A 22,098-nucleotide genomic window follows, 5' to 3' on the forward strand; every position below is an offset into this window, starting at 1 on the left:
AATATGTAGTATATGTCAAACACTATTTTGAGCATATTACTTATGATAATACAGGCAATTATCACAATAGCTTTAAGAGTTGTATAATATTAATTTACACAATATTAAATTTCTACATTTTATAAATGAGGCTATTAACTATATAAATCTATTTGGAGTAATTTTATCATTCCTTGCAACATAATGCCTGCATTATGAAATGTCTCTCTCACCCTAGATTGTGAACTCTTGAGTGACAAAAAACATATCTTTTTATTCCCAAGTTTTCCTGACTTATGAAAAATAGACAATAAACATATCCTGAAGAGAACCTATCTCTCTGTGGATAGAAATCAGTATTACTCTCAGTACAGAAATTCATTTTGTTTTATTTTATTTTTTAATTTTTTTCAACTATAGTCTACATTCAGCATTATTTTGTATTAGTTTCAGGTGTAAGTTCATTTCATTTAAGATTTCAGTGGTTACAAAGAACTGAATTCATTATATCTTCTTTATCTGTAATACATATGTTCACATTTAGAGGTCAGAATTTTATAATAATTATCAAGATCACTCATCACTTTGTATTGAGTAACGACTCACTACAGATTTTATGTGGGATGTTATGGATTATATTGCTACTTTTGGTTCTCTGCTGCTGATTCAGAGTTTTTATCATTTTCTGCTGTTTCCATGAACCCACCATGTGCTGTGAACCACAGCACAGTCCATGTCTTTAATCTGGTTTTATTCATAGCCTACGTCCACATAATTCATCAAACATGTAGGCATTTGAACCAGCCATTAGACAATAGAAACAACCATACCAGAGACCAGGCCACAGCCCAAGGGACCTGGTTGAGTGGCCACAAGTGTGGCTGACGTCAGACACATTGGGATTTGCACATTAGTGAACTGTTGGCAATGCAATAGAATGCATACTAGCAAAATTTCTCTTCAGGATTATGACATCAAAGAAAGCAAATGCCAAAGAATGTTTAAAGTCATTGTAATAAATCTGTTGGAACTCTGAAAATGTCCTTCAGAGGAGTATTTTTTGAAAACAGTGAATGACCTAGACATTTCAGAGAAGAGTGAGAGATCAGATGACTTTTATACAATATGTTTGTTTTCTAATTTTAAGTATATTTAAAAATAAAACTTCCACATAACTTTAAAATATTCATATTCAGTGGTTTGTGGCTAAATACCCATAGATATTGAACCTTCTGAATCACCATTTTATTGGCTATTAAAATGCTACAGTTGCTCAGGAATGTGTTTTGATATTACAATAGGCACACAGAGTAGGTAGAAAAGCTCATAACTTTTATTCTTTGGTGATGAAAACTGACCATAATTTAAAGATACAGCAACTTGCACTAATGGTTACCAATAAACGTCCCAATTGAAATATATAGGCAATTTTTTAGAGTCTCAAAGAAGAATTTTACCTGAAAACATAATTACTGGTAACTACAGAACTCACTCCCTCTACCTGTTACCTGAGATGTGCACACCTGTGCACTCAGGCAAAGGATGGTAAGATCTGCAGTCTGTGAAGCACTTAAAGGAGTATGGGTAATGTTTGAAGAAATGTATATCATGTATTAGCGTTGGCTTAATTTTCAAATAAAACATCAATTAAGTGGCAGAATTTATGGTGATATAGATAAAATGTTAGTCTATAAGCACACGAGATAAGTATACAAGAAATATATCTATTTTTCTGTGGTCTACCTCACTTCCTATTCTTAATCCTAGTCCACCTGGGTGGTGGACACATGATCTCACTTGATAGCAGGTTCTTTCCTTTTCTAAGGATAATTTCTAAGTTAGGAGGTAGACATAGAACTGAGATCATAGGGGTAACCCCTTGAACATCACTGTCAATTTTCTGCTTGGCATCCATGTTGTGTCCATAGTTCCTATCTGCCTAAAGCCCTGTGGTGCAAGGCTCTCTCCACAGCTCTTGGCAAAAGATCAAGAAGAGATGAATCATTACGTCTCTTCCATGCCATTGCTGGTGCATATGTCCATGCTCTGCGAGGTGATCTGAAGCCTTTTTTAAAAAGTTCTTTAGCTTTTTATTGGATCTCACAAATCTATTTGGGGTTTCACCATTTTTCCAACACTCTTCTGAGAGAGAAAGCACAGGGTCCCTTACTCTCTGGAATCCACCAGTACCTACTCTGTCATGATCCCCTCCCATCCTTCAATCCACTTCATTCCCCCACCAGCAAAAACTTTTCTCATTTTCAGAACAGGGTTTCTCAACCTAAGTGCTGTTCACATTTTGGGCCAGATAATTGTTTCAGGAAGCTGTCTTTGTGCTTTGTACGATGTTTCACAGCATCCTTGCCCTCTACCCAGTAGGTACCAACAATACCCTCTTTCCCAAGTGGTGACAATCAAAACTGGACAGGGGGCAGGGAATCACTCCAGCTAGGAAGCCCCTTTTCAAATATCTCTTCTTTTAAATATGTTGTCTAAGCTCTAAACCCTCAAAATGCCCTATGGGTTTCTCCTAGCACATCAGGACTAGAAGCAGGAGAACAATGTATAAAAGGAGGGAAAAAGGGAATGTTAAAAAAATCCTTTCATGACACCCCTTTGTGATCATGTAATGATGCCTTCCTGTTGAGTAAATGAAGAACAGAGTTTGCCTAAAGCCATTGCAAGAGTTATCATATTGTTGTATTCATTACCTTTTTACTAGTGGATGTCGAGCTAATAAGACATCCTCAGTATTTGACAGATAAATAATCATAAAGTATATATTCTTTATTCTTATTCAATTGATTAGTTTAAAATTGTTATAGGAAAATATTTCACAAATTCAAAGCAGTATAAAAATAATCTAGTAAATAGTATGTCTACCATTCCCTTTAGGAACTAAAATATTACCACTGCAGCTAAGGCTGCTGTGGGCTCTCCCTAATTGCATCTCCAGGGGTAGCCCCTATTTTGAATTTGATGATAAATTATTCTCAGTCACATGGAAGTTCTCCCTGTGGACAATGCTATAACTTGTATAGCTACTCCAATATTCAACACTTTGGATCAGGCTACTGGCAATAGAAATTTTGAAAATAAAAAAAATATTCATAGAGAATTGGGATAAGGAGCTTTGGCTCAGTTAAAGTGAAACATCTGTCAATGTTCTAATACAACGGAAAAACAACTCGAAATAGCTACTCAAATAGCCAAATGTTTCTCTGAGATACAAGTCAGTCTCTGTCCTATTCCCTTAATCTTGTTTACATTTCCTTTCCCCTGCGGTTCCAGCCGCCAAAAGGAGGAAGAAACATCCAAAGTCGGGAGCCGAGGTTCACATACCCTTCAGTTTTCTCTCTACTTCTCTCCTTTCCCTTTGCCCTTTCCCACAGTATCATTCATTTTTTTTTGTTATAATACAAAAAATTCTTCATATTGTGGCCTTATCCAAGCTTTTGTTTGGGAGGAGAAACGTGGTATCTCAGGAATAAGTCACTCTTTATTAGTACATAGTCCCCTATATGTTCTAACAAAGCCAGAAATACTGTCAAATGCCTGGTATACATTTTTACCTACTCTCAGTAAAGTGAAATAATTTCTGAGGAACAAAAATAGAGGGCCTTAGCAATAGTGTAGCCCACATTGTGTGGGGAATGAAGAGATAAAACAGCAACAAATCTAGCTAATGCTTTGAGGGAGTGTTTAATGGTGACCCAGGGAAAGAGTGTAACACTGTGACATGAGGATGTGTTTCCAGCTTGTGCCCCAAGTAAGATGTGAAAGAGCTGACACACATTACATTGTCACAGGTTGCTGAAAATTTCCAGCGGGGCAAAATCCTCCTCCTGCCCCTCCCCCCCAAACACACAGAGTTTAGGTTAGAGAAACAGAGTTGCAAGATTATACAACTCTTTTCCAAGATAAAAGCATTGTATAATATTTTGCAAATCATTGAAAAAAAGCAAAACATTCTAAAGATGTGAAGTAATAAAGACAACACAATAATTGAAGTTTGATTTTAATAAATATCTAACTATAGAATAATAATGATCAGGGATAAAGAGTATAGACTAGGAAATAGAGTAAGCCAGAAATGGACATTTCTGCAAAAACCGTGTAGGACAGAGCAGCACGGAACATTCAGAAAAGGACCAGACCCAGCACAGAAGCTCCCTTCCTCAGACACTCCACTGAATGGTTTCCCTGGATAGGAAGAGAAACTATGTAAGAATTCATTGTATACTTGAACGTATGTTCAATGTGAACAGGCATGAGAAGAGTAAGTATTCTCCATGTTTCTTCTTCCCTTCCTCTTTCCACCTCCATCTAAGGATGGAGCTAGTGTGTTTCAGGATCTCTGTTATGTTGGTTGGAGGAGGGAATACTGGGAGGCTTGGGGGGAGCTAAAAATAAAACCCAGATTCATTTTCATTAAAAAGAACAGTAAACTCATCTAAGAAAAGCCACTTGAAGCTTAAAGACTGAAGGGGAAGATGGATAAAAGAATTGAGAAGAATGCTAAGTGAGCCAGGGCTAAAGTTTTTGCATGAATTTTTGGGAATTAGCAGAGAAAAGATATGTAGGGAAAGGGAGTGTTAGGGTTTTAGGAAGATAGGAGAATGGAGTGGATTTCTGACCTAAGCTATGTGATTCCCCATTGTGACAATGATGACAGAGTTAGGTAAACACTGACATCAAATTCTAGCTAGAATGCACCAGCTCAGGGATGACACTCAAAGGCAGGGAGGGGTGCTATTCTCCAGGATGTGGTACATGTATTCAAACAATGGTCATTGTATGGCACTAGAATATGTACGTGGATCGGGGAATTACCAGGGAGAAGTAGCACTCAGCTTTCTGGCCACCACACCCAGCAACTGACTTGCAGATTTTGAGCTTCTGGAACTTACAGTGCTAAGATCTGACAAATCAAAGTTTTGATTCCAAGAACATTGGTACCAGCACCCACCAAAGGGTCCCACTGAGCCTAAAATTCCAAATTCCTTCTGGTCACTTTGGACTCCTCACACTCATGTACCAGCAGATAAATAAAAGAGTTACTATTCTGGTTGATATAATTGGCCCTGATTATCACGAGGAGTTAACATTGCTGATACACATGGGGACTTGTGGTGTTTCTATGCCATGGGAAAATAGAAAATGGGCAATTTCAAAAACTGTGGCCAAATAATGGCAAGACAGCTAAAAGTTAAAGCTCCTCAGGGATGAAGGTCTATGTTATCCCTCCCAGTAAATGAATGAAATAAGCTCAATTCCTCACTAAGGGTAACAAAAATCTGAGCAAGTGTGGAGGAGGGAGATGACGAATACCCATGATGGCCTAGGACTACTTGCAGTCATAGGGAGTGTAGCTGGTACCACTAAGACTCAGTGGCTGAGTGAACTTACCTGGTGTCCTAGTGAATCTCTGAGTGGAGCAAGGGGCAGCCTTTTGACATTCATTTATTGTTCTCCATATCACAGACCCTAAACTCACCCTTAATTTCAACCACAACTGTGTAGATGATTTCTGTACAATCTCAGATTTGCCTTGCACTGGTAGCTGCCCACTTTGAGAGAAGGCATCTCTCTACATTCTGTCTTCTCCACTTTCCCAGAGGTAACAGGAATCTGCTTGATCAGTAGGGAAGGGCAGCTACAAGTAGGGGTAAGAGCTAATGCTCCCAGGGAACCGACCACTGGGTGAGGAGAATTGACGGTTACATATTCCAGACTCCAGGCCTTTGTGACAAACAATTCTAGGAGGCAGTCTGTGTGCTTCCTAGAAATTTCTAGGAAATAGAAACCCTGTTGCCCACAGCCACAAATCCATGAGGTACCCCTACCTGCAGTGGCTTTCCACCCTTCCTGATTTCACTTTACTTCCTCACCCCGGTGTCCTGGACCCCTTCACAAGTGCACTACCAGCGCGCAAGGCCTTGTTTCAGGCTCTCATTTTGAAAGACTGAAAAGTATGGCAATTCTTTTAAAAATGGTGACATGGCAAAAAATATTTTGTCTACAGAAGTACTTTTCTCTCTGGGCATTCCATAGATTGTAAAATCCTTTAGCTTTCCATTATCCAGTTGCCCAATTTAAAGTTCTTTGGCTTGTATTTTTTGGTCCTGCGTTGCCTTCAGGAATTATCAAGTTACCCCCAAACACCCATCTTTGTTTAGTCTCAGGATGGGGAGAGTGCTAAGATGCTCTGACCCTCCTTTCTTTAGCTTTACATTACAGTAAACAAAGTTAAGACAGCACCACAATTCTGGGATGTGTTTAACACTTGGTGCAAGAGGTTACAGTTCCTATGTATTTTTCCCAGATGGCTGATTTCCTCATAGTCCCTCTGATTAGTTGTGCTTGGAAGTATTTGGCTATGAATGTAAACTTCTACATGTGGTTTTCTTTTAGAAAACAAAGGCTGTGAGCCAGAGGCTCTTGATTCCTTTTCATGATTCTACTTATTATGTTGAGAAACCTCCAACCCTGTCAGGCAGTTTCTCCATCTTGCATGGGGCCACTCAGCACTTATCTATCCCCCCCCCCCGCCCCCAGAGACAGAATTAATAGCACTGGGATCCTCCTCGATACATAAATCAGGAATGGGCCTAAGTCTCCCCTACTCTCTTATGTTTATAATCTAAAACACTTCCATTAGTTATCTTTCTTTGATGTAGTTGGAAATATTCTTTGACTACAAAAGAAAAATGACCTTTCCTGTTTTTATGTAATAATTTAATTCTGATAGAGAGAGAGTAAACTATTTCTGAGTGAAGAAAACAAAGTCATTTAACATACTGAAGGGCCCGTTAGTTCTTTATATCCCCTTCTTCCTGACCCTGTCAAGACTATGTCTCCTTCAAATTTTGTAAGGATGCATTCCTCCAGATAAAACAATTCACAGACTCACAGTTCCTTCTAGGAAGCTAAGGATGGCATTGAAGAGCAAATTGTCGTAACATACGCATAAACCTATCCTATACTTAAAGCTGTGTATGACCATGTAAGTAGGGAGAGGGGGAGAGAGTGGAGAATTGCATGTGGCAACAAAACTCATTTTTAGCAATTTTACTTTAAGCACAGGAGTGTGTGCATGCATGTGTGTCTGGGCTTGTGTCTATGCATTGTTCGAGTGTTGTTCAAAAAGAGGTAGTCTGCAATAAAATATTACCCCCCACATGTTATCTTATTAGAGATGACTTTTTGTTCTGCAAATTCTCTTTTAAGTTCTTTGATTAAAGCTTTGCCTCATTCATTAATCTTAGGATCAAGCACTATAACCAGGTCAATTCCTTACTGATCTGCAGGATTGAGGTGGGGGTGAAGCTGGGGCATGTGGGGGTGAGGTGATTTGTATTTGGAAGGAGAGGTCGAGGCTCTGGAAGGCAGGCTCTGGTCTAGCAGACAGCACGACAAAGTGGCAAAGCTCTAGCAGGGAGTGTAGGCAGGGACACAGGGTGAGTGGAGGGCAGAAAGCTTGGGAATAAAGGTGGGAAGGTGACAAAAAGGAAAATTGCTTCACAATTGTTGGCCTTGCAATTTTGCCTAGTGAACTCATATAATACTATGTCCAGGTAAGTATGAAAATGGCAAACTCCCTATCAATTGATCCTTTCCCAGTCAAGCCCGGTCCCCAATTTGAAAAAGAGAGAAAGAGAAAAAAAGTAACGTTAAAAAGCTGTATATTACTACCATTACCACCACTACTACTACTATACATACACACATACACACATGAGTATTTGGGTGCATTTCCCCCTTCCCCTCATTGTTAATTACCAATACATTAAAAACATTAGGGTTTATATCCAAAAATATTTACCTTTTATAATTATTATGCAAAATGTCAAGAATGCACAGAAGAAACTGATGGTTCAGAACAAGAGAAATAAGACAGCTAGTAGAGGGTTATCTGTAGGGCAGAATTAATTATGAGGGTGCTTTTGAAATATAGATAGAAGGCAGTATAAAATATGCCCTAAATTGATAAGTACCTACATTTCAAATAAAAATGGCAGTTTTATCACCAGTTATTACCAATTTTACTCCACAATATCGTTTGAGCTCAAGCCAACCACTCCAGTTCCTTTGTCTCTATCCGTGCACCTGTCACCTGGAATATTAGTACACGCCAACTTAAAAGTCATCCTCAACTCTCTTTTCTCACACACTCCATGTCCAACACAACAGGAAATCTTGTTGGCTCTACTCCCAAATTTTAACCACTTGCACGAGTACCCCCCTGGTCTGACTGACCCTCTGGTCTGGGCTGCCATCTTGAGCCACTGGAATGGCTGCAATTGCTTTCTAATTGGTAACTTAACACATATGTTCACCTACGTCTATTCTTCACAACACTTTCCTATGGGGTCTTTTCAAAATATAAGCCAGACCAGGACTCTATTGGAAATGCACTGTTTGCTTGCCTCTCACTCAGAGCTAATGCCCAAGTCCTTAGAAATTAGTCACAAGGCTTTCCATGCTGTGGCAGTTTTGACTACTCCCCCCTCACTCACTCCAGCCCCACTGGTTCCTCCCTCTTCCTTAAACATACAGCAACTATGCCTCCATTTCAGGAATGTTTATTCTGCCTGGGATTCTCTTCCACCAGCTTTCTCTTTGGCTAAATCCTTCACTTCCTTGAGACCTTTGCTCACATCTCCCCTTCTCCATGAGGACTACACCTCAAGCTGGCTCCTATGTCCTTTTGACAGATCCTTCTGTTTTTAGAGCTTTCATGCTTTCTGGCATAAGCTACACCAGGCTAACCTCATACTTCTCCTTTAGTTGCTCCCAAACCTTCATTAAAATGCAGGGCTCCTGTATTATTCAGTGTGTGAATTTTGTTGGCCACAAGGGATGACACAGGAGAGATGAGGTGCCCCACGTGCAACCCTCCACTGACACCTGTTCAAGGCAACAGCTGCCTGTCACAAAGGGTAATAATCCAGAGCTCCAGACAACCCCAGTGCCTATGCACACTCCTTGAGGGCTCTTTTGCAACCGGATTTTATTTGTTTTTGTACACATTTCCTTAAATGAATTGAAAACAAATATGCTGCTGATATTATCTTACTATTGTATGTTCTTCTAACACATGTCTTCTAAGTCTCTCATATTTGAAGCCCCAGATTTGAGTATAGTTCCCAGCACTTAGTAGGTGCTTAACAAATATTTGATTAGGAGAAGGAAGGGTCATCTAATCAATTCTATCAACAATTCAGATAGAAATTATTGAATGATATAGACATAAAGCCTATAGCCAGTGCCTAGGAAATAGCAGGTATATTGCAAGAATAACCAAAGTAAAAGCTGAAGAGATTTCTGCAGTCTGCTGGTTCTAAGATATAATAAACAGCAGAAACCAGTTTTTGGTTTCTTACATTTTGCACATTCTCATTGGCACCATAAAAAACTGGTAAAAAATGATGAGATGGTACATTTTATTTTATTGTTTAATCTCAAATGTTGGAAAGTTTTCAGAAAACTATTTTGAGCTGTAATGCTAAATTCAGTTTTCCTGATTGAGTCAGGGCAAAGTAAGTGACTGTCCAGAAATCACATGTAAATATTGAATTAAAACCACAAAACAAACTGATGACTTCTGAGCAGAAACTATAAAATCCTAGAATTGTGCTTCCAGTGTTTAGATTAAAACTATGACTGCCAAACCACTGATGCAGTTTTATACAAAAAATGCTACCAATAAATTAATGTCTATGCTAATTTTGAAAAACAGCTACATGCCTAACTGTAAGATTGAATCAAAGTTTTGGGTTGTAATTAACCCTGGACTCAGAGGGAGAGAAGATTGGTAGAGCCCACAGATTTGATCATAGGGATAAAGTTCTAGTTTTGATGTTTACAGTATGCATTCATGCACATTCATCTTTATTATAACTTTTCATTATGCTTGACACTTTACATTTTTTGGTAAATGTTTCTTTGATGTGTGTTAATTAGTACATCATAAAATAATACATAGCCAACATTTTAGAAATCACTAATCTAATGAATCAAGCTCTTAGTTTCCCAATGTGTTAAATGGACATAATGATACTTATTGCTTTTAAAATTAAATTGAGTAATATATAAAAATATGCAACAGAGTGCCTGGTGTGTGTGTGTGTACACATGTCATTAACTATGTATGTAGGTAGATAGTATGTATGCGTATAAATAAACATGCTAATCTTTGTCCCAGTTTTTAGTCAGTAACAGTGTAATTTAGTTTTTGATATGTTTCAAAAGATCATGTGTAGATATTTCATTTGGATCCATCTTGAAATGTATTAGGCATACGACTATATTCTTGATGAAATCAGCTGTGTCTTAATAACAGATTCATTTTGGAAAATGAGCACTGAACCCTCTCTCTGACACGCTAGGAGAACACCAAACAGATGCCTGACAACCAGTGTTACAAATCCTGTCCACAGTTCTGGGCCTGGCAGCTAACAACAAAAGCCCTCGCCATAGATCATCTGCCACGGAATTTTCACAATTCAAATGAAATATTAAGTGGGAAATATTGAGGACAAGGAGAGTCACTTTTGATTATGAACTGTGATTTATCTGCACTACAATTGGACTGTCTAATTTTATGTTTTTACTTTCAGGAAAGGTATAGGAAAGACTTCTGTTGATCACTCAATTTAACAATTCCTACTTATTTCTGCTTCTTTTCCTGAGGTAAAAATCAAATATGTGATAAACTGTACACAATCAAATCAGGTCTCTCTCATTTACTTCCAAAAGTCTATAAGCTCACTCAAAAATGTAATTTTCTATGTTTTTTGGCTAAAGTTCATACTCAGATCACCCTGTTCAATTCCAGGTTGCACTCTTGCAGGCGAGATTTGTTTGTCTATCTCCACTGCTGACCACCTGTCTGTCTACAAAACAAACAAACGCAGAAGGTATCGCATCATTTAGAGGTGGGTTTGGGGGCTCAGTTCAGGATCAATTGAGAAATACCATCAAGGACATGTTTGGGTCTTTCCACTGGAAATTAATTCTTTTCATTATCTCACTGTAGCGTGAGTGAGAACAGTGATGGTAATAAAATGTACTATTATGTCCTCACCACATTCCAAGCAAAATGCTTACCATTTTACATGCTGTCTCATGTAATTCTCATAAGACCTCTATGAACTAGGTAGGATTTTCTTGAAGAGACTTATCCAACCTACACTCCTATTAAGTTAAACTAGGATACCAAATTTCCGACTCTAGTGCCAAGACCCTTAACTACATGCAGTTGTTCTTATATGCTCAGTTGCCCTGTATTAATAATTCTTTAAGATTTATCCAAACATTATCTATTAGTTGCAATTAGTTGCTAAGCATTGCCTCTGGTATTATACTACCTAGCCTGGAAAGAATTTTTTACTGTCATAAAAAAAGTTTTTGAGGCTCCATCTTAAGACTTCAAGGATTTTGAGATAAGAGGAAGAGGTAATAAATTAGTCATGATCTTATAAAACCTTTAATCTGAGGCTTTCCTGCCAGGGTCTTACATCATTTATAATCCATTGTTTTTCTCTGTGTTACAAGTAGGAGAGGTTAAAGAGAAAAGAAGTACTCAGGTAAAGCCAAAAGGTAAATAATTGCTAAATAACCAATTTATAAAGTAGGGGAAAGGTGAAAGATTGGAGGTTTTTCTCAGATATGCTAGGCCATGAACTTGAAGTGTTCAGCACCAATAGAATGATGGTTCATTTACCACTTCTACTGAAACTAGCCTTGAAGAAAAATGTCTAGACCCATTCGACTGCCTTCTTGCCCATTTCAAATACATGGGGCTTGCTTCTCTCTCTTCTTCTGGCCAAATGGAGTTGATTATTAAGTGGACCACCTATACTTTGGGTTATTATTACCATGGATTTTTTCCTTCAATATCTTCTTTTTGCTTGATTAATTTTCCATGAGTGCAGAGTCGGGAAGGATATGTATTTGGGGCCACCTTGTGACAGATTTGGAAAATTCTTGGAGACAGAACCCTGGGGTTAGAGCTTTGGATTTCCATTACTGAAGCATCGCTTTTCAACAACTATCTTTTGCAACACCATAGCATATGGTAATGGCTGATTCTTGCTAACGAAAGAATAGTTACCAGTATCACAGAACAGTTACACATAAGGACTCATTTCTTTGTGCCAGCCACTGTCGCAAGCCGTCTACAGCAGGGTACTGTTTAATGTTCACAGCGATCCTGTGGAGGGCATGACATCGTATCTCCATTTTGTAGATGAGCAACTGAGCCTTAGAGAGAATAAGAATTTGTTTAAGTACATGCTGAGAGCAAGTGAGATCTTTGAAACCTCAAAATATTCTGGTTAAAAATGTGAAAATGTTGTTCTATCTGAAAGTGCAACATTACATGAAAATATTAAAAGTGGAATCAACATAATTTCTCTTTAGTAACATTTTTAAGTTTCAAATTTCATCTTATTATCACATGTTGGATTAGAGGCTCTGTTTTTACAGAAGCACACACACATACACAAAAGAATATAAATGTAAACAACACAGAAGAAATCTGTAAGAATTGATATTATGAATAAATTTAATAGTGTGGAAATTTAAAAAGCTTAAATATATTACATTCTTCATACTCATACCCCTGTGACTTATTCTATTTATGTTAAACTCTGTCATGTCAAATGAGGATTTGTGTGTGTGTGTGTAAGAACAGAGGAGCAGATATTTTTTAGCTATAATCAATACTAAATATTCTTCAGTTCCATTTTCAGGGTGCTAAAATTATCATTAAATTATGTGACTCATTCCTTCAGGGATCTCTGATGATGTCCGCAAAAGTACAGTCATTTTTTTTGTTACTGTATTTTCTGTCTCAAGCAATGGCAGTAGAATGGCATTCCACTGCCCAGACCCCTCCTCAACTAAGCATTGTTGGAGCTGCCTGGACCAAGGTCACACCCCTCCTGAGGCGGCCTGCATCCTGCGGCTTAGTGAGAGTATGAAGGTGGACGCTGGGCCGGACAACAATATTTGCTCTGGGGCTTGTCCTGCTGGGTTTCCTACATCTCTGGTGGGGCCTTCATAAGCAATTCCACTGTTCACCTCTACCCAATCCTGCTTTCTCTGCCTTCTTTTCATAGGTTTGGATCCTTAATAAATGTCTTGAACTCTGAGACATTTATTGAAATATCCCAAAATCTACTTTCTGTTTTTTTTGAATTGTGGCAAAAGGCACATGATGTAAAATTTACCATCTCAACCACATTGAAGAATATAGTACAGCATATTAACTATGTGCATGTTGTCGTACAACTTCTCTAGAATCGTTTTCATCAGATTCTGCTTCTGGAGAAGCCAATCTGTGACAACACCCTCTTCGGTGATCTAAATCTCTTTCAGATGTCTTCAAGTGCCGCTTTCCTTTCTCAGTAATGCCCTAACCGGGCTTGCAGCATGCAGCTGTGATGGTGACAGAAGACGGAAAACACAGAAAGCAGAGTATTCACAATGATCCTTCCCTGTTGCACGGGATCTGTTAATATTTACCACTCAACTTGAAAATTTGGGTTTTTTTCTAGCCCATATGAAAAGTAAATTGGAATTAAAAGGCTTTCTCTGGAGAAGTTATAAGCAGACAACTAAAGGTATTCTTTATTAGAGAGAGGCCAAAAGCAATGTGGCAAGTCTCTAAGAAACTTTTTTGTTTTAAGTTTTCCCCAAGTCCTAAGCATGATGTACTGAGTTTCAGAGTTAATCGCACTTACTCAAAATTGATGTCCTATCACAGCACCTTCATCCACAATGTGGGGAGTTTAGGCTATTACACGGGTTTTCAATTCTTTGGTGGCAACTTGAAGATGGCTGAAAATTCTTTGCTACTCCATCCATTGAAAGGTGGAATCTAACTCCCCTCCTTTTAAGTCTGAGCTGATACTGCTCAGGATTTGCTTAACAAATTGAATGTGGAACCAGTGATGCAGCATGACTTTCAAGATAAATCAGACAGACTTGCAGCTTCACCTTGATCTCCAGAATCACTCTCGCTGGGAGCCTCTGAGCAGACCAGTGTCTTCCTGGGCACCACAATCCCCAGAGGCTTTAAAATCCCTAAAAGCAATTACTAAGAAGCAATAAATGAAGAAAGAATAAAGGAAATTTTGTTGTGCTTTTTTGGAGAAACTAATACTCTTTTTTGTTTAGCTTTGCTCCACATTTTCAGTTATTGAAAAAGCAAAATTGCTATTGCTGTTCTTTTTCCTACCATTGAAGAGGCAAATGCATGAAAGAAAGCTTTTAAATTGCTGCGAAAAAAGGTTAGTGCCATTTCATCAGATAAGCTGATTTTTCTGAGTCTTCCTGATCAGTTGGATGATAAATGAAGAATTTTAATTGAGAAAAATCAACTCACCTCCTCCAAACTACATGTACAGCCTTCTGCACCCATTCTTGCTGCAGGTCCAAGCAGTGGTCTCTTCATGAATGTGCTTCACACTAAAAAAAGAAAGAGATGAATTATTTGTCTGGTTTACATAGTCCTTTGTCATTGAAATCATTGTCTTTTGGATTCAGTGGAGAACTGAAATGATCCCCACAGGTTTTTTTCACAATTTCCTGGAAGCTATGGGCACCTCATTCACACTGCCAAAGGTCATTGAACCCAGTTGTCACACAAAAAAGGAATCCCTAGGGTCAGACTGCCAGGGTTAGCCAGCGTGCCCCTGGAATTGTTTCAACTACACTAATACTCCATTCAAATTTAGTTCTTATTTCCGAAGCTTTCTCTTGCTTCTCTGACTCTCTCTGCAGAATGGAGGTTAGTCAGCCCCCCAGATTGTTTTGGAATTTACTTTATCAAATAAATGAAACCATTGCTATGGAATTCAGAAGTTAGGGGACAGAGCAGGTAAAGCTAAACAGACATCTGTACCATGTTAAGTGTCGTAAAGACAGGGATTTGTTTCTTGCCATTTTGTTCACCAGCGAATATCCAGCACCTAGACATTCTATTTTTGCATGGACCAAATCAGTAATCACTTTAGAAAGCACTTACATGATTTCTCAGTATTTACAGCGTGGTCTCTCTGGATCACTTTTCATTCTTTAGTAAGTTTGCAATGGAAGGGAGTAGACTGTGTCTTCCTGCTCTGGCATTAAAGCACCGCACTAACACTTGGCACAATGGAAACAGCGGTACAGGAAGGAAAAAAGACTAATTTCGTCAAAAGGTACAACTCCACTACATCCCCTTTCAACTCTAACTTGATGATTGTGAGGACCACGGACAATGTCTTCATGTTAAAAAATAGGTTGTTGCAAATAAAAGATCATGTGTGGCCTCCTCTGGACATCGATGTTTTTTCAAATGATTCTCACTGATTGTTTGCATAATATTTGGAAGACTAACATTTGTAGTTTTTAAAATTAATATTGTGCCCCCATATGGCACTTTTCTTCCATTTCATTGTTCAGAAACCTCTGCAACACCACAATGCCCTTTATGGGAGGTAAGCTATGATCTCATCAACAAAATTACACTCAGAAAGAATTAATAGACACATACAACTATTTCACAGAGATGTCTTATTTTAAAAATAAACCCATTAATGCTAATAAAAGGAAAGAAAACAAGCACAGGAATCAGATGTTAGAAGTACAATTGGTCAAAGAGCAGAACATCCAGAGGGTCCAGGATCCACCCAGGGACCCTCAGCACAGAGAGGAAATGGCAGTTGTCCGGGACCTCATCACAAGAATGCTGAGTGAAAATACATGGGTTACATAGTTAAATGTAAACACCCAAAAACTCTCAACTGTGGCTTCCAATGTAATATCACATAAATGGATGTAAGTATAGTCACACATAGATTTATGAAATTCAGCTAATATTCAGACATGTAAATGTACATGTGATGGAACAAGATAAGATTTTTAGCAACCAAGTGCCTACAACAATTCAAATACTACACTTTCCTTAGAGGTAGAGAAATAGAGTTCAAATAATTAAGACTCTGATTCTGATCAGGGTTGACATGCTTTAGGCATAGTGGGCACAGTGCTTTTAGAATGAATTATTTTAGAAGCCCATGAAAATATTTTAATTTTTTTAAATAATAAAAATATAAAGCTTTAGAGTGAAGGAAAGTATTGTATGTGTGTGTGTACAGAAAAAGATAAAATTTGGCCCATGAAAATCACCTAATTTTTGCCTCAAACAGAAAACAATATCATTACGATGGAGAGCCTCACAAAAGTAAAAGGACCCAGGCAGGGCCCATGGAAGTCAGTGTGTAGCACTGTCAATGTTAAATGAATTCAGAGATATTTTTGTTCAAATACAAAGCATTTTGACTAGGCTTGCTTTCCGAGGGTCACAGTTAGACAAAAGAAAAAACTATGAATTGGAAGGGGCCCCCCTTCCTGGGTGCTACAGAAAACAGAAAACTGCCAAGAGCGCAACTGGTCAATGTTCAGTCTGAGACTCCTGTTTACTTTACATCCTTTTCAGCTTCGTACGGCCTGTTGGCTCTGGTACGCTTAGCCGTCTCCGAGGACTTGTTTTGGTTGGAGTGCTCCTGAGGCTTTTATATTATTGCAACACTAGATATTTGTGGGTCCTCATTCTTACACTGTGTTACTGGCAATTACACATGATCCAGTATGCCGCACTGCACTTTGAAACTGACCCTGAGAGAAACAAATACCCCTAGGTCGCTTAACAAATGTTTAGCATGGTTACAATTTAACCTGATTCAGTACAATTACTGTTTTTGTTCAACGTACATGTCTCATTCTGTTCAGGTTGCTATAATAAAAATACCGTAGACTGGGTGGCTTAAACACCAATATCTATTTGTCACAGTCCTGGTGGCTGGAAGTCTAAGTCCAAGGTGCCAGCAGATTCATTGTCTGGTGAGGACCTGCTTCCTGGCTAGAGTTGACCTTCTTCTCAGTCTGTTCTCGGGTGGCAGAGAGGGACTGAGAGAGCTCTCTGGGGTCTCTTTTATAAGAGAACCAATTCCACTCACGAGAGCTCTACCCTTATGACTTAATCACTCCCCAAACAGCCCCCCTTCACAATGCCATCACATTGGGGATCAGATTTTAACACGCATTTTGGAAGGACACAACCATACAGTCCACAATAGCACATGTCTCTCAATTTGATGAGATAAGTTTGCATCCCTAATTTTTAATAGTATTTTATTTTGAAATAACTTTAAACTTGTTTTTTTAAATCATAAAAAGAGTTAAAAAATTGACCCTCCAGTTCCATTTCCCATCGGATCTGAGCACCAGTCTTGGTGGTTGTAAAAGGAGGGAAAGTAACACTGAAGCTGGCCTCACAGCTCTGCAGCATGTGGGCTAGTTTCAAAAGAGGTAAAAAAAAAGAGTTAAAAAATTGTGGAATACTCTTCATCCAGATTTTTAGTATTTTGGAAGAATAAGGGAATTCTATTATATAACCAGATTTATAATAATCAAAACTAGGAAACTAATGATGATATACTGCTGTTATGCAATCTATAGACTTCATTCAATTTATGACAATTGTCCCAATCATAATTTTTACATACATGGATACTTAGATAGATAGGTAGGAGATAGCTGGAAAGATAGGGGGGAGAGAGAGAGAGGGAGAGAGAGAGAACCATTCCAGGACCCAAATCTAGGGTCATGTATTCTACTTAGTTGTCATATCTCTTTTGTGTCCTTTATTCTGGAACAGAATTTCTCCAGTTTGGATTTGGTTGACGTTTCTTCATGATTAGATTCATTTGGGGAAGCAATATCTTGGGGTGGTGTTGGGTCCTTCTCATTGAATCATAGAAGTATATGCCTCTAGTTCCATATGTATGAATAATAGTTCAAAGGAATTTGCACTTCAGCAAATCTGTCCCAGACCCTTTGAGGTAGTCACAATCAATAAACACTTTATTTTCATCTATCACCTTTCTTCTTTTCCAGAGCTCAATGCAGCAGTTGGCAGCTGCTGGTGGAAGGGGTGTGTGTGTGTGTGTGTGTGTGTGTGTGTGTGTGTGTTTGGGGGGAGGGTAGGTGAATGCTATATCAGAAGCAAGGCAAATTGTAGCATTTGGTCCTTCATGTTTTTAACTTTTGTTTTTTTTCTTAAGCATTTGTTCATTAATTTAATAATGTCATTTAATGAAATCCATGTCGTTAATTATTTAGTAAATACTTTTCAGCATGTTACCTGCCAGGCATTGTGGTAGGTGCTGTGAATAAGATACAATTTCTTCCTTATAGATCCTGAAATCTAGAGTAGAGAAAGGCAAGTAAAATGAAGTGGGTAGAGTGTTGTAAGTTAAGTGCAGAGGCCATGGGAGCATAGGGACAATTTCGTTCAACCATCCGGGGGAAGTTGATTTATGAACTGAGCTCCAGGTTTGGGCACAGAATCCTAAGGCAGAGGTGACGTGAAAAGAAGCAGCACCTCTGGGGAGAGCACGTGCACCCACCTGCTCCTGCTCCACACGCACTGGGCCAGCTCGGAGAGACAGCTCTAATCAAGAAGCTATTGCATGGAATTTCAGGCTACTTTCTGACTCTTCTTGGAAAAACATGATCCCAAAATTTGACAGTGAAGCTGTTGATATTACTCCTAGGTCCATTGGTGAATATATTGTATTGCCCATTTTTTATCATCATCACTACTGTTAACATCATTACTACTACTACTACTACTACTACTACTATTACTACTACTATTTATTTATTTATTTATTTTCTAAGGACTCAGAAAAAATAGGCAGTTGCCAAGGTAGTTAATGGCTGGATATTCACCACAATGTTCTGTTCAAAACACTCATATTATCAATGTATACCAAAACCAGGACATCAAATGGCCTAAGTTAGGGGAGCAGAGCCTAGGGCTGGACAGGCATTGGGCAGAGCCAGGTGGCCAGCCATGGATCGGACTTCAGTAGGGCAGCCTCTATCCCAGAAGTCAGACTCCAAGGCTGCTGCTTTCCTACAGCACACATTCTCCCTCTAGTCACCCCAGCAGCGATAGCTGAACCAACAGACAGTCATGGGAACACAGTTTCACTACACTCCTGCCTCAGCTTCCATCTCATGGCTACCTCCCCTTCCTATGGTCCATCTGATCTGGGGGCCATAGCCCATGATGCTTGCTTTGTAGAAACTTCTACAACAGGTTACGTTAAAGAGGTTTCTGTAGGAACCATAACTCCCTCTTTTTTTACAGAACCATTCTTACTTCCCTTACACCACTGAGTATCTCTTTTCAACAGCTTTGAAATCTCTTTATATTCTTTCTTCCACCCTCCTTTCCTTTCCTCTGTTTCCTTCCTCCATCCTTTTTGTCTTAAGACTTCTCATAGCTCTGCATTACAAGAAGGATTCTTAAAAGTATAGAAAAGTATGAAAAAGAAAATAAAAATGACCTGTCTTTTTACTCTCTAGAGGTTATGGCTGCCAAGATTTTGATACATTTCATTTCGATTTTATGTGTTGTGTGTGTGCTCTAATTTTATGCCCTCGCTATTTCACTTTCTATTGTGTTAGAATTTCTTAACATCAGTCAGTACTTCTGCTTCCTGATTGTCCTGGCAGTATTTCTATTTCTCCTTCTGCTGTCTTCTATGATGTATTCCAACATGTAACTGTGTCTAGTCCTTTAAAAACTTCTTAATGAATTTCTTCTCTACTCCTAGCCCCGCTGCACTTGACTGAGTCCCCCTTTGTCTGAGCCGGATCACCAGTGAAATCCCCTCACTGGTCTAATCTCAAGCTTTCTCCCTCTACCATTCACTCACTTCTGCCAAGTGAGCTTCCTAAAATATAATTCTGGCTCTGTCTTTTCTTGGCTTTAATATTCAATGTCTAGCCTCATGCCATGGGCTTTAGGATACAGTTTATGTTCTTACCCTGAAAAAAGGTTTTCTCTGCTTGGCTGCTTCTCTCTCCTCCTGCCCTCAGCTTCAGCCTCTCAAATTCTTATGCTCCCAAGTCTTTACTCACACTCTTCCTTCCGTCTGAAATGCCTTTCCTCTTTCTTTGAATGGCAAAACCTATACATCCTTTAAAATTCAGCCCACGCAGCATGGCTTCTTGGGGACTTTCTGCAAGTTCATCCTCTCAGCTTCCACCTCACCCTATGGTTTAAGATCTCCAGGTCTGCCCTCTCCTTCCTGCCTGTGAGTCTTCCTATAGCCCAGTGTCTTTTTCCTAAGTAACTTCTTGGTTTGTTTCCCCTTGACAATAGGAGCTGAATTTGAATTTCTAGCACCTCACACAGAGTGAACATGCAAAAAAAAATCCACTGAAAAGCAGAAGACTTTCATGTTTATTCTGGCTCAGCAGCCAGAAGTTGCTGTGTCATGGGCCAGCTCCTTCTGTTGATGCATTCTAATGTCAGCATGCCCGATACGTGACTCACTAATCTGGATAGTGTCCTTGTTCACATGGCCCTAAAGTCTTGTCTGCTTGTGGAATTTCCCAAGGATTTCAGAATCTCCCTTTGAAATCCCTTTCTCCCAGCATTTCCTTCAAAGATGACTCAAGAGAAAAAGAATAATAGGTCATTGTTACTCTGAGGATAAATCACCTATTAAAAACCTGCCTCATTAACTTTGGGCTTAAGAGCTACAAAAGAAGAAATGAAATGAGAGTAGTTTACAAATTTGATGAATTAAGATTTAACATACAAATTTTAATTAGCAGATTCAAGAGTGGTTTGGATAGAGAGCTGGAAAGGAAGAAAGAAATGTCTATGACTAGTGAAAAATACCACATCAGTGCCAAGGAAAGAAAAATCTCTAGGAGCCTACCCTAATAGGTAGTTTTTGTAAAATCATTGCAGTGAACTAGATCTGATTCACCTTTTGACAGTACAGCAGAATTCTCTTATATTTGTCACTGTTACCAGTTACTACAGTCACAGTTATTAACTTAAAAATAAGATGAACACTTTTATAGGCTTTAAGCAATGATACCATTCAGATATGTGAGAACTTCATCACAGCTATAGATGGATGTATCATGAAGCTAATTAGCTTAAGCTCCAGGAACTTTCAATAATTCAGACTTTTTTAAGGCTTTGAGAGGGACACTAGGAAAAGTCACATTTTTATAAAACTTGCTTAAGTCATATCTTTTAACCAGATTCATAGGACTGCTTATTTTCTTTACTCCCACATCCCGTTTTTTCACTTCTCCTTCTGTGGGGTGACGTTGATGTAGCTGTGTTTTTTTAATTGAACTTATTGGGGTGACATTAGCTAATAAAATTATATAGATTTCAGGTATAAAAACCTATAATACATCATCTCCAGATGTAGCTGTGTTTTTGAAATCTGGGTAAGGGGAAGTGAGTCGAAATTTTTAAATGTCGTTCAAGTTTAAGAATATAGGTTTCACTGGTTCATTATGAGTGGTTCTGTTTTTACTAGCCATCCTAGTGGAGAAACTGCTTCTAGGAATATCCCGTTGCTCACTGTGCCTACTCATCCAGTTCTCTGATGAGAAAATCAGAACAGGCTGTAAAGTGCACAACGCCAAAATGATGCAGGTATGGGAGAAACAAGGTTGAACTACACAAGCCCATAGTGAGTTTGGGGAAAATTCTTCCAATCATCAAAATAAAAAGTTACAAGCACAGAATTAAGTTCATATCCACCTTAGGCAAGAGAGACTCTCCCATTTCAGAAATATACTTAATAACATAGGGTATACAATGAAAAACATTTCATGCTTTTTCTTTTCTATTTCATTGGAATCATGTTACATAGACTCTATTAGGATTGCTGGGTTTATAGCACATACAATTGTAGTAGCACGGCAAATAGTGAGTACACCCAAATGTGAAGTCACACTCTTTATGCATCCAGCTACCTATAATAAAAACAAATTTGGTTCAACCATCCAAACATAAAAAAGAAACATTTTTCTTTGCATAGACATTATCTTTAAAATTATTGTGGCATGAAGAGGAAATCAAAAGTATGTAACCAAAATGTAAAATAAGAATATTTTAGAGATGTTGCAGACAGTTATTCAATAAACAAGTGCTATTTTTTGGATTTTTTTGTTTTGGGTATTTATATATTTGTAATTTGCTATGATTTCTTTCCTTATTCAATCTAAATGTTC

General features: G+C 38.5%; 1 long non-coding RNA gene and 1 other non-coding gene across 2 annotated transcripts in view; one reads left to right on the plus strand and one right to left on the minus strand.

Annotated features, from left to right (window-relative positions):
• LOC123831259 overlaps positions 1-14,530 on the minus strand; it is a 29,708-nt gene extending 15,178 nt beyond the window's left edge. The window contains exons 1-2 of the long non-coding RNA XR_006787879.1: positions 14,375-14,530; positions 12,098-12,246 (exon numbers count right to left, since the gene is read on the minus strand). This is a non-coding gene — a long non-coding RNA (uncharacterized LOC123831259). The remainder of the gene's footprint in view (positions 1-12,097; positions 12,247-14,374) is intronic.
• Positions 14,531-17,224: 2,694 nt separating this feature from the next.
• Positions 17,225-17,344, plus strand: LOC123831387. The gene has a single exon (XR_006787908.1). It is a non-coding gene; the product is annotated as a small nucleolar RNA SNORA61 (small nucleolar RNA).
• The last annotated feature ends 4,754 nt before the right edge of the window (positions 17,345-22,098 follow it).

This window comes from Phyllostomus hastatus, unplaced genomic scaffold (genome assembly GCF_019186645.2).
Source record: "Phyllostomus hastatus isolate PE091 unplaced genomic scaffold, TTU_PhHast_1.1 phas_scaffold_1674, whole genome shotgun sequence".
NCBI classification, from domain to species: domain Eukaryota; kingdom Metazoa; phylum Chordata; class Mammalia; order Chiroptera; family Phyllostomidae; genus Phyllostomus; species Phyllostomus hastatus.